Below are 11,624 nucleotides of genomic sequence, written 5' to 3'. Positions count from 1 at the left end.
ATTGTCTGAGACTGGCCACACGGACAGCTGATGAAACAGAGGAGTGTTTCTGTCAGTAATAAAGCCCTTTTGTGGGGAAAAAACGTATTCTGATTGTCTGGGCCTGACTCTCCAGTGGGTGAAATCCATAGATTAGGGCCTAATTAATTTATTTCAATTGGCTGATTTCCTTATATTAACTGTAACTCAGTAAAATTGTTGAAATTGTTGTTTGTTGCGTTTATATTTTTGTTCAGTATAGAACCCTTTTTTGTAGGTTCTATAAAGAACCCTTATGGTGCTATAAAGAACCCTTTTTAATTGTTATTTATAGAACCTTTATTGAGAATGGCTCTATTAATGTCACGCTCGTCATAAAGATTGGACCAAGGTGCAGCGTGGTAGGCATACATTTTCCTTTATTAAATGAACACCGAACAAAAACAACAAAATACCAAACGAAACGTGAGGCTAATAATAGTGCTAACATGCAACTATCCACAGACAAGATCCCACAAAGCACAAAGGGGAAATGGCTGCCTAAATATGATCCCCAATCAGAGACGACGATAAACAGCTACCTCTGATTGGGAACCATATCAGGCCAACGTAGCATTATAATTCCCCTAGATAACCCACCCTAGTCATTGTCACGCCCCAACCACCATAGAGAATAAACAGCTCTCTATGGTCAGGGCGTGACAGTACACCCCCCCCCCCCCCCCCCTCCCAAAGGTGCGGACTCCGACCTCAAAATCTGACTCAATAGGGGAGGGTCCGGGTGGGCATCTACCGCCGGGGGCGGCTCCGGTGCGGGGCGAAGTACCCACTCCGCTCGTGTCGCCAGAGGAACCGGACCGTGAATCGTCGCCGGATACTCCGGACAGTGGATCGTCGCCGGGGGCTCCGGGCCGTGAATCGTCGCCGGAGGAACCGGACCGTGAATCGTCGCCGAGGGCTCCGGGCCGTGGATCGTCGCTGGAGGAACCGGACCGTGAATCGTCGCCGGAGGCTCCGAACCGTGGATCGTTGCCGGGGACTCCGGACCGTAGATCGTCGCCGGGGACTCCAGACTGAGAACCCCCACTGGAGGCTCCGGACCGCAGACCGTCTCAGGAGGTTCCGGACCGCGGACCGTCTCAGGAGGTTCCGGACCATGGACCGTCGTAGGAGGTTGTGGACCGTCGTTGGAGGTTCCGGACCGTGGGTCGTCGTTGGAGGTTCCGGACCTTGGACTGTCGTTGGAGGTTCCGGACTGTGAAATGTCGCCGGACGCTCTGGACTGGGAACTGTCGCCGGAAGCTCTGGACTGGGACCTGTCGCCGGAAGCTCTGGACTGGGAACTGTCGCCGGAAGCTCTGGACTGGGACCTGTCGCCGGAAGCTCTGGACTGGGACCTGTAACCGGAAGCTCTGGACTGGGACCTGTCGCCGGAAGCTCTGGACTGGGACCTGTCGCCGGAAGCTCTGGACTGGGAACTGTCGCCGGAAGCTCTGGACTGGGAACTGTCGCCGGAAGCTCTGGACTGTGGAGGCGCACTGGAGGCCTGATGCGTGGGACCGGTACAGGTGGCACCGGGCTGATGACACACACCTCAGGGCGAGTGCGGGGAGGAGGCACAGGACATACTGGACTGTGGAGGCACACTGGAGGTCTAGAGCGTAGAGCTGGCACAACCCGTCCTGGCTGGATGTTCACTTTAGCCCGGCACATGCGGGAAGCTGGCACAGAACGCACTGGGCTGTGAAGGCTCACTGGGGATACAGCGCGTAGAGCCGGCGCAGGATATCCTGGTCCGAAGAGGCGTACTGGAGACCAGGAGCACTGAGCCGGCACAACCCGTCCTGGCTGGATGCTCATTTTCGCACAGCAAGTGCGGAGAGCTTACACCGAGCGCACCGGGCTGTGAATGCGCACTGGAGACACAATGCGTATTACCGCATAACATGGTGCCTGAACGGTCACACGCTCCTTAAAGCGAGTGCGGGGAGTTGGTTCTGGTCTGAATCCTGGCTCCGCCAACCACCCCGTGTGTCCCCCAATTTTTTTGAGGGGGGCTGCCTCTCGTGCGTGCGTCTTGGTTGCGAACCCCGGTGTCATCATTGTTCCTCCCTTGCTGCCTCCATCTGCACCCATGGAAGGCGAATCCTTTCCAGCCAGGATCTCCTCCCATGTCCAGGATCCCTTACCGTCCAGGATCTCCTCCCATGTCCAGGATGTCTGCTCCTCCTGGCCATGCTGCTTGGTCCGTTTGTGGTGGGATCTTCTGTCACGATCGTTGGTTGAATTAATGGACCAAGGCGCAGCATGCATAGAGTTCCACATCTTTAATAATGAAACTCACAAAAACAATAAAGGATAAACGATACGTGAAGCTGATGTAGTGCTCGCAGGCAACAATACATAGACAAGATCTCACAAAAACCCAGTGGGAAAAGGCTGCCTAAATATGATCCCCAATCAGAGACAACGATAGACAGCTGCCTCTGATTGGGAACCATACCAGGCCAACATAGAAATGAAAAAACTAGACTACCCACCCTAATCACACCCTGACCTAACCAAACTAGAGAATAAAAAAGGATCTCTAAGGTCAGGGCGTGACAATTAAGAACATTTCTCAATCTCAAAAGTTCTACAATACAATAACCTTTTGAAGAACCATACAGGGTTATTTTTCCTGGTCAGTCATATTATATTGTTAAAATTCCATAAACTGTGTTAATTGAGGAGTTTAATCAGGTGTGCTTGCCCTGGAATGGCTTGGGGTCCGTAAGGAGAGAATTGAGAACCACTGATTTAGACAACAGTTCTCAACTAACACAATGCCATGCGGGCATAGCCGCAGGAAGTAGGGGTGCTGGGGGTGCAGCAGAATGCATGAAGTGCCCCATCCGTGGTTGTTGCTACCCAAATGCCAATATCTTACCACATAGCAGCGGCATCCAAGCGCAGGTCTTGTAGACAGTGGCGGTGTTGCAGAAGAAGAAGAGGATGAAGCAGGCGATGCATCCCAAGATCAGCACAACACAAAGAAGATTGCCGCTTTAAATGCGCTCGAAGGGATGCTGCTGAATTCGCCGAAGGTTCCTTGGCAGGTGAGCTCCCGGTTGGAGTTCCCAGTGCCCACGCAGTAGTGGAGCAAGCCGAAGTAGCCGGCGTGTGGGGTGTTCACGCTGTCCCCAATCCAGTAGGGCTGAATGAACACCACCACGTTAATAATAGCCAAACATATGGTGAAAATAGTCCACAGAACCCCAATGGCCCGCGAATTCCACATGTAGTTGTCATGGTAAATCTTGGAGGCTTCTTGCAAAGGCAGAATTTTCCCCACCCCTGGTTCTCAATTGACACAATGCCATACAAGCATAGCCGCAGGAAGTAGGGGTGCTGGGGGTGCAGCATTACCCCTTGGTGGTGAGATAGTAAAATTGCAGAAGAGGTGTAAGAGATTGTGTTGCAATAAAAAACTATTAATCTATTTTTCCGTTTCATTGTTGATATAAATGATAATGGGATATTTATTTAAAAAATATATGGGCCCCATTCTGCACGGCAAGCTCTCAGATCTGTTTTGTAAGCGGTGCACTCATGATATTCTCTTATATATTCAGTTGTGGGGGGTTGGAGTTGGACACGCTCTGCTGTATGCTAGACAGTTTACTTTGAGTTGAGTCAGGTCTCTCTCCCTTTCTTTCCATCTCCCCTTTCTCTCTCCCGCTTCTCTTGTCTCCCCCTTGTGTTGGATATCAAGTGATCTGGAGCGCTGCCCGCAATAGTCTTCCACTTATGTTTCCTATTCGTTTACTAATCTAAATTTGTCGAAAAAGGAATGGGAACCATATCAAGTAAGGAACAAGGCATTCTCTCGCCTTCGGGGTCGCATGCCTGCTCCTGCCCATGTCAAACACGTAGGCGTACTAGCCCACCAGTCCAGCAAGCAGCCCAGTGTTGGGTGCTGCCCAGCAAGTGACGCTTTCCACCTGCCGGTGCCGGATTGGGTTGAGCACTTTTCTCCACAATGGATCGCATAGCTGTCCATTTGTGCTGTTTTAATAGGCACCCCTCTTGTTCTCTCTTTTTCACATACACACACGTTGTAGTTATGCAGTAGAAAGCAATGTGCGCTTTATTCACATCGGTCTATTTTGTTTTGCAAACAGTCATGAGTTAAATTAACAAAGGCTGCAGTGACTATCGTTGCCCAATCTTGTCCTATGCTTAGGCTACTCATCACATTAGGAAATGCATTTTATTGTTAGCCTGCAAATGCCTGTGTCAGCACCCCTTATTCAAAACATCTTCTCGTAGCTATGCATACAAGACAGCGTCACTGGCCATCAGGGGCGCAACTTTCACTGGGGACGGGGGGACATGACCCCCCGACATTCCCAATTTGCATTTTTGTTTTCTCATTGCACTTTGATACAAAAAGCGTCAAAGGTGTGCAGTAGGACCATGCGCACGCCTCACAGCCGTCAAGTAGGCTGTTTGGTGGTTTTCAGCAGGTTGGATATAGGACCCCCGCGGACACCACAGAGTGTGTGCTTTTTCTCCAAGTTGTAAAAGCAAGCAGAGCAGAAACTGGCTACTATTTATTTGACTGATGTAGCTGGCAAGGTAACTACTGTTTGACTTGACAGAAAAAAATGTATTTAAGAGCTGAGTTAGTAGTGTAACTGACATGTAACATTAGATAATGCATTACATGTTTAATCCCCTCTCGACTGAAGTTCTGTCTGAAGTGAATGAACTAGCTAGCGAGTAGCTACCACAGCCAGTTCAGCTCTAGCCTCTAGCTATCTGTCAGGTAGCAGTATCTAACAGCTGTTGTGTGTATGGAAATGTTTTGAAGCCTTTGTTTTGTCCCATTTCAACAGAAGTAAATTAACTTGGCTAGTTTTCACTAACTTTAGCTATTAATTTTGCCTCAATCATACTAGACCTGAATCAAACGATGAAACCAGCGGCCAAACGATTGAAGACCGATCGATATTCTGACTTTGACAGCACAATGTGAGTTTTTATTAGTCAGTACAGCAATGTAATGTTGTTGATCTGTCAGTATCCCAAGCTACTTCCCTACTTTTCACACTGACACAGGCAACTAGGGAAGACCAATCTGTGACGGCGCTGATGTGAACTTTTGCAGACGCAACACTTTATTCTCTCTGTGCAGCAAACACTGGACAAGCCAGAAGCTTCAAAGACTGAAACTATTTTAAGACAGTCTGACAAACCTCTAAAGTTGATTTCCAAACTGTATCAAGGGTTGATAGAGGTTTTTCCTCACGACACAAAACATGTAAAACAGAAATGCGAGGAAGACCTGGGAGACACCATTGATGATGAATGGATACATATATATGTTTGAATGCCGATGTCACGATCGTCGTAACTTTGAGGAAGAGTGGACCAAGGCGCAGCGTGATAACAATACATCCTTCTTTATTATTAAGAAGACGAACACGAATACTTATATAAACGAACAAAACAACAAACAGACGACCGTGAAGCTATTCAAACAAAATAGTGCTGACACTAAACACTACACATAGACAATTACCCACAATAGCCTAATGCCTATGGCTGCCTTAAATATGGCTCCCAATCAGAGACAATGAATGACAGCTGTCTCTGATTGAGAACCATTCAGGCAACCATAGACTTACCTAGACACCTACACTCAACACAAACCCATACACTCTACCAAAACCCCCTATACCATACAACCACCCAAGACGAGACAAATACACACAAACATCCCCCCTGTCACACCCTGACCTAACCAAAATATTACAGAAAACAAAGATAACTAAGGCCAGGGCGTGACAGTACCCCCCCCCCCCCCCAAAGGTGCGGACTCCGGCCGCAAAACCTGACACAGAAGGGGAGGGTCCGGGTGGGCCTTCCTACGGCGGCGGCTCGGGTGCGGGACGTGGCCCCCACTCCACCATAGTTAATACCCGCTTTGGTGGCTCTGGCAGATCCTGGCTGGCTGGCGGCTCTGGCAGATCCTGGCTGGCTGGCGGCTCTGGCAGATCCTGGCTGGCTGGCGGCTCTGGCTGGTCATGGCTGGCGGGCGGCTCTGGCTGGTCATGGCTGGCGGGCGGCTCTGGCTGGTCATGGCTGGCGGGCGGCTCTGGCTGGTCATGGCTGGCGGGCGGCTCTGGCTGCTCCTGTCTGGCGGACGGCTCTGGCTGCTCCTGTCTGGCGGACGGCTCTGGCTGCTCCTGTCTGGCGGGCGGCTCTGGCTGCTCCTGTCTGGCGGGCGGCTCTGGCTGCTCCTGTCTGGCGGGCGGCTCTGGCTGCTCCTGTCTGGCGGGCGGCTCTGGCTGCTCCTGTCTGGCGGGCGGCTCTGACGGCTCGGGACAGACGGGCGGCTCTGACGCCTCGGGACAGACGGGCGGCTCTGACGGCTCGGGACAGACGGGCGGCTCTGACGGCTCGGGACAGACGGGCGGCTCTGACGGCTCGGGACAGACGGGCGGCTCTGACGGCTCGGGACAGACGGGCGGCTCTGACGGCTCTGGGCAGACGGATAGCGCAGGCGGCTCTGGGCAGACGGCAGACTCTGGCCGGCTGAGGCGCACAGTAGGCCTGGTGCGTGGTGCCGGAACTGGTGGTACCGGGCTAAGGACACGCACCTTAAGGCTAGTGCGGGGAGCAGCAACAGGACGCACAGGACTCTGGAGACGCACAGGAGGCTTGGTGCGTGGTGCCGGAACTGGTGGTACCGGGCTGGAGACACGCACCATAGGGCGAGTGCGTGGAGGAGGAACAGGGCTCTGGAGACACACTGGAAGCCTGGTGCGTGGTGTTGGCACTGGTGGTACTGGGCTGGGGCGGGGAGGTGGCGCCGGATATACCGGACCATGCAGGCGTACTGGCTCCCTTGAGCACTGAGCCTGCCCAACCTTACCTGGTTGTATGCTCCCCGTAGCCCGACCAGTGCGGGGAGGTGGAATAACCCGCACTGGCCTGTGTAGGCGAACCAGGGACACCATGCGTAAGGCTGGTGCCATGTATGCCGGCCCGAGGAGACGCACTGGAGACCAGACGCGTTGAGCCGGCTTCATGGCACCTGGCTCAATACTCAATCTAGCCCTGCCAGTGCGGGGAGGTGGAATAACCCGCACCGGGCTATGCACACGTACAGGAGACACCATGCGCTCTACCGCATAACACGGTGTCTGCCCGTACTCTCGCACTCCACGGTAAGCATAGGGAGTTGGCGCAGGTCTCCTACCTGACTTCGCCACACTCCGTTGTAGCCCCCCCCCCAAGAAATGTTTGGGTTTTACTCGCGGGCTTCCAGCCTTGCTTCCGTGCTGCCTCCTCTAATCGCCTCCTCTCGGCTTTAGCTGCCTCCAGCTCTTCACGAGGGAGGCGATATTCTCCCGGTTGTGCCCAAGGTCCCTTACCATCCAGTATCTCCTCCCAAGTCCAAGAATCCTGTATGCGCTGCTCCTGCTGCTGCTTGACACGCTGCTTGGTCCGAGTTTGGTGGGTAATTCTGTCACAATCGTCGTAACTTTGAGGAAGAGTGGACCAAGGCGCAGCGTGATAACAATACATCCTTCTTTATTATTAAGAAGACGAACACGAATACTTATATAAACGAACAAAACAACAAACAGACGACCGTGAAGCTATTCAAACAAAATAGTGCTGACACTAAACACTACACATAGACAATTACCCACAATAGCCTAATGCCTATGGCTGCCTTAAATATGGCTCCCAATCAGAGACAATGAATGACAGCTGTCTCTGATTGAGAACCATTCAGGCAACCATAGACTTACCTAGACACCTACACTCAACACAAACCCATACACTCTACCAAAACCCCCTATACCATACAACCACCCAAGACAAGACAAATACACACAAACATCCCCCCTGTCACACCCTGACCTAACCAAAATATTACAGAAAACAAAGATAACTAAGGCCAGGGCGTGACAGCCGAGTCATGTTCATATAATCACAGACATACATTACTGCAGTTTAAGACCATCCATAGAAGGTACTATATGCCAGTGAACATGAATATAATGCATTCCGAAATGTAATTCCTCTGCTGGAGGTGCAAAACACAAAAAGGGGACACATTTGCATATGTTATGCTCTTGTGAAGGCTGGCTGAATTCTGGCAAAGAGTATGTTCTTTTATCTCAGCATGTTTACAGAGTCACCCTTCTCCTCGTTTTTGTTTGCTTGGAAATGTTGATACTGAAGACTCTTATCAGAAGAAACTGTGTAACCTAGCGTTGCCATTAATCGTAAGGTTGGTTATCCTCCCACAACGTCACAATGGATGGCAGAAATGTAAAGTATTGTATCACTAGATTTGATTTATTACAAGATTAAGGGTTTACTGAGTAACTTTCATAAGGTCTGGATGCCTTATATGGAATACTGTACGACAAAAGGAGTCTGTATTGAAAACATGTCCACGTCAGGGGAGATTCCTATTTAGGCAATCCCTAGCTGATGGCATGCTCAGTCCTGGCCCTAGGTTCTGCCATAGAGTTGGTTGTCACTCTGGTCTTGGCCTAACAGACTCGAAACCAATAATGAATGTTTTACTAAGATTCTAAAGCTGAGTGGGGTGTGTTGGGTTGGAGCGCTGCAAGTAAAAAGAGCTCTACAGTACTATTCGGCCTATGATATGAATCCTCCGTAAATATTGGGACAATTAATCATTTTTTCTTCTTTTGGCTCTATACTCCAAAAGTTTGAACTCAAACAATGACCGTGAAGTTAAAGTGCAGACTGTCAGCTTTAATTTGAGGGAATTTTCATCCATATCGGGTGAACCATTTAGAAATTACAACACTTTTGTACATAGACCCCCACTTTAGGGGAGCAAAAGTATTAGGACAAATTCCCTTGTATGTGTATTCAAGTAGTAAAAGGTTAAGTATTTAGTCCGACATTCATAAAACGCAATGACTACATCAAGCTTGTGAATCTACAAATTTGTTGGATACATTTTCTGTTCGTTTTGGTTGTGTTTCAGATCATTTTTTTGCCCAATAGAAATGAATGGTAAATAATGTATTGTTTAATTTTGGAGTCCTTATTGTAAATAACAATATAATATGTTTCTAAATACTTCTACATGAATTTGTATGCTACAATGAGTATGTATAATCCTGAATGAAGTGTGAATGATGATGAGTGAGAAAGATAGATGCACAAATATCATACCACCAAGACATGCTAACCTCTCACCATTACAATCAATTTTTGGGGGAGGTATGATATTTGTGTGTCGATAACTTTCTTGCTCATCAAAAGGGTCATATTATATTGTGTAGAAATTAAGGAAATGAGCTTTAGAGGCCCCCAAAAATTATAAGGGAGTACCCCCAGACCCCCCGCCAGGTTCTAAAACCAAAGTTGCGCCCCTGCTGGTCATCGTCATATTTAAAAAGTAAGGTATAACACAACAGATGACATAAACTGGAATGACACTCTCACTCATGGTATTTTAATGAGCCGCCTTACATTTTAATTATCACTAAAAGAGAGAAAAAAACTTTTCTGAAGTGCAAAGAACCATTGAATGGCTAAAAACGGGCAATCTAATCTAATTAGTATAAAAATAAAAATAAACATCCCCCTGTGTAACACTTCCTCATCTGCGTGAAAAATGACAGAGCCAGAGAGGTGTTTGTCAGACCATGAGACATCTCAAAAATCGGTCTTCCCACGAAAACGTCTGTAGAGTCCGAACGGTTTGGCCTACAAACTATCCCTCTATGGAAAGATGGAACTCTCACATATATGTTTTGCTTTAGGACGCCCACAGGCCTCATAAGACTCGTCTGAAGGTCCCCCGGAACCAGTCAAAAAAATTCATAGAAGTAAAGAATCTGCCAATGGGTGAATACAATATTTCAGAAACGCATGAATGGTCGATATTGTGTTGTTATATGGTTTGGCTATAAACTATAGAGCGATTTTTCATTCATTCACCTCTGAAACATACAGTTGAAGTCGGAAATTTACATACACTTATTGGGGTCATTAAAACTCGTTTTTCAACAACTCCACAAATCTCTCGTTAACAAATTATAGTTTTGGCAAGTCAGTTTGGACATCTACTTTGTGCATTACACAAGTAATAATCCAAACAATTGTTTACAGACAGATTATTTCACTACCAAATACTAATTGAGTGTACGTAAACTTCTGACCCACTGGGAATGTGATGAAAGAAATAAAAGCTGAAATAAATCATTTTCTCTACTATTATTCTGACATTTCACATTCTTAGAATAAAGTGGTGATCCTAACTGACCTAAAACAGGGCATTTTTACTTGGATTAAGTGTCAGGAATTGTGATAAACAGAGTTTAATTGTATTTGGCTAAGGTGTATGTAAACTTCCGACTTCAACTGTATATTTCTTTCAGTAAACCCATGCAATGCACCTTCATTCCTACCACACCATATTTGGCTTTCTGTTTGCCTTGGCAATAAGGAAAGCAATTTATACCCCAGTAAGCACGGACCGACACGACGTCTATTCAAAGTCGTTTTCCGGTCCTGACCGGACATCTTTCCTGTGCCATTTGTTTTGGTGCGGCCCAAACATAGGCGTCTATAATTGGTTCAGATTTGGTCCGGTCAGATGTGTTGTGACAAGGTAGGGGTGGTATACAGAAGATAGCCCTATTTGGTAAAAGACCAAGAACAGCTCAGATAAGCAAAGAGAAATGACAGACCATCATTACTTTAAGACATGAAGGTCAGTCAATCGGAACATTTCAAGAACTTTGAAAGTTTCTTCAAGTGCAGTCGCAAAAACCATCAAGCGTTATGATGAAACTGGCTCACATGAAGACCACCACAGGAAAGGAAGACCCAGAGTTACCTTTGTTGCAGAGGATAAGTTCATTAGAGTTTCCAGGCTCAGAAATTGCAACCCAAATATGTTTTTCACAGAGTTCAAGTAACAGACACATCTCAACATCAACTGTTCAGAGGAGACTGCATGAATAAGGCCTTCTTGGTCGAATTGCAGCAAATAAACCACTATTAAAGGACACCAATAAGAACAAGAGACTTGATTGGGCCAAGAAACACGAGCAATGTACATTAGACCGGTGTCCAAATGTGAGATTTTTGGTTCCAACCGCTGTGTCTTTGTGAAACGCAGAGTAGGTGAACGGATGATCTCTGCATGTGTGGATCCCACCGTGAAGCATGGAGGAGGAGGTGTGATAATGTGGGGGTGCTTTGCTGGGGACACTGTTTGTGATTTATTTAGAAGTCAAGGCACACTTAACCAGCATGGCTACCACAGCATTCTGCAATGATATGCCATCCCATCTGGTTGCGCTTAGTGGGACTATCATTTGTTTTTCAACAGGACAATGACCCAACACACCTCCATGGTGTGTAAGGGCTATTTGACCAAGAAGGAGAGTGATGGAGTACTGCATCAGATGACCTGGCCTCCACAATCACCCGACCTCAACCCAATTGAGATGGTTTGGGATGGGTTGGACCGCAGAGTGAAGGAAAAGCAGCCAACAAGTGCTCAGCATATGTGGGAACTCATTCAAGACTGCTGGAAAAGCATTCCAGGTGAAGCTGGTTGAGAGAATGCCAAGAGTGTGCAAAGC

The 11,624-nt window shown here is 48.1% G+C and overlaps 1 pseudogene; it reads right to left on the bottom strand.

Moving 5' to 3' along the window:
* Positions 1 to 1,863: 1,863 nt before the first annotated feature.
* LOC120022025 lies at positions 1,864 to 4,368 on the bottom strand (annotated as a pseudogene).
* Positions 4,369 to 11,624: the final 7,256 nt, after the last annotated feature.

This window comes from Salvelinus namaycush, chromosome 2 (genome assembly GCF_016432855.1).
Source record: "Salvelinus namaycush isolate Seneca chromosome 2, SaNama_1.0, whole genome shotgun sequence".
Lineage (NCBI taxonomy): Eukaryota > Metazoa > Chordata > Actinopteri > Salmoniformes > Salmonidae > Salvelinus > Salvelinus namaycush.
Note: the sequence above shows the minus strand (reverse complement) of the source record. Positions and strands in the feature narration are given on the sequence as shown.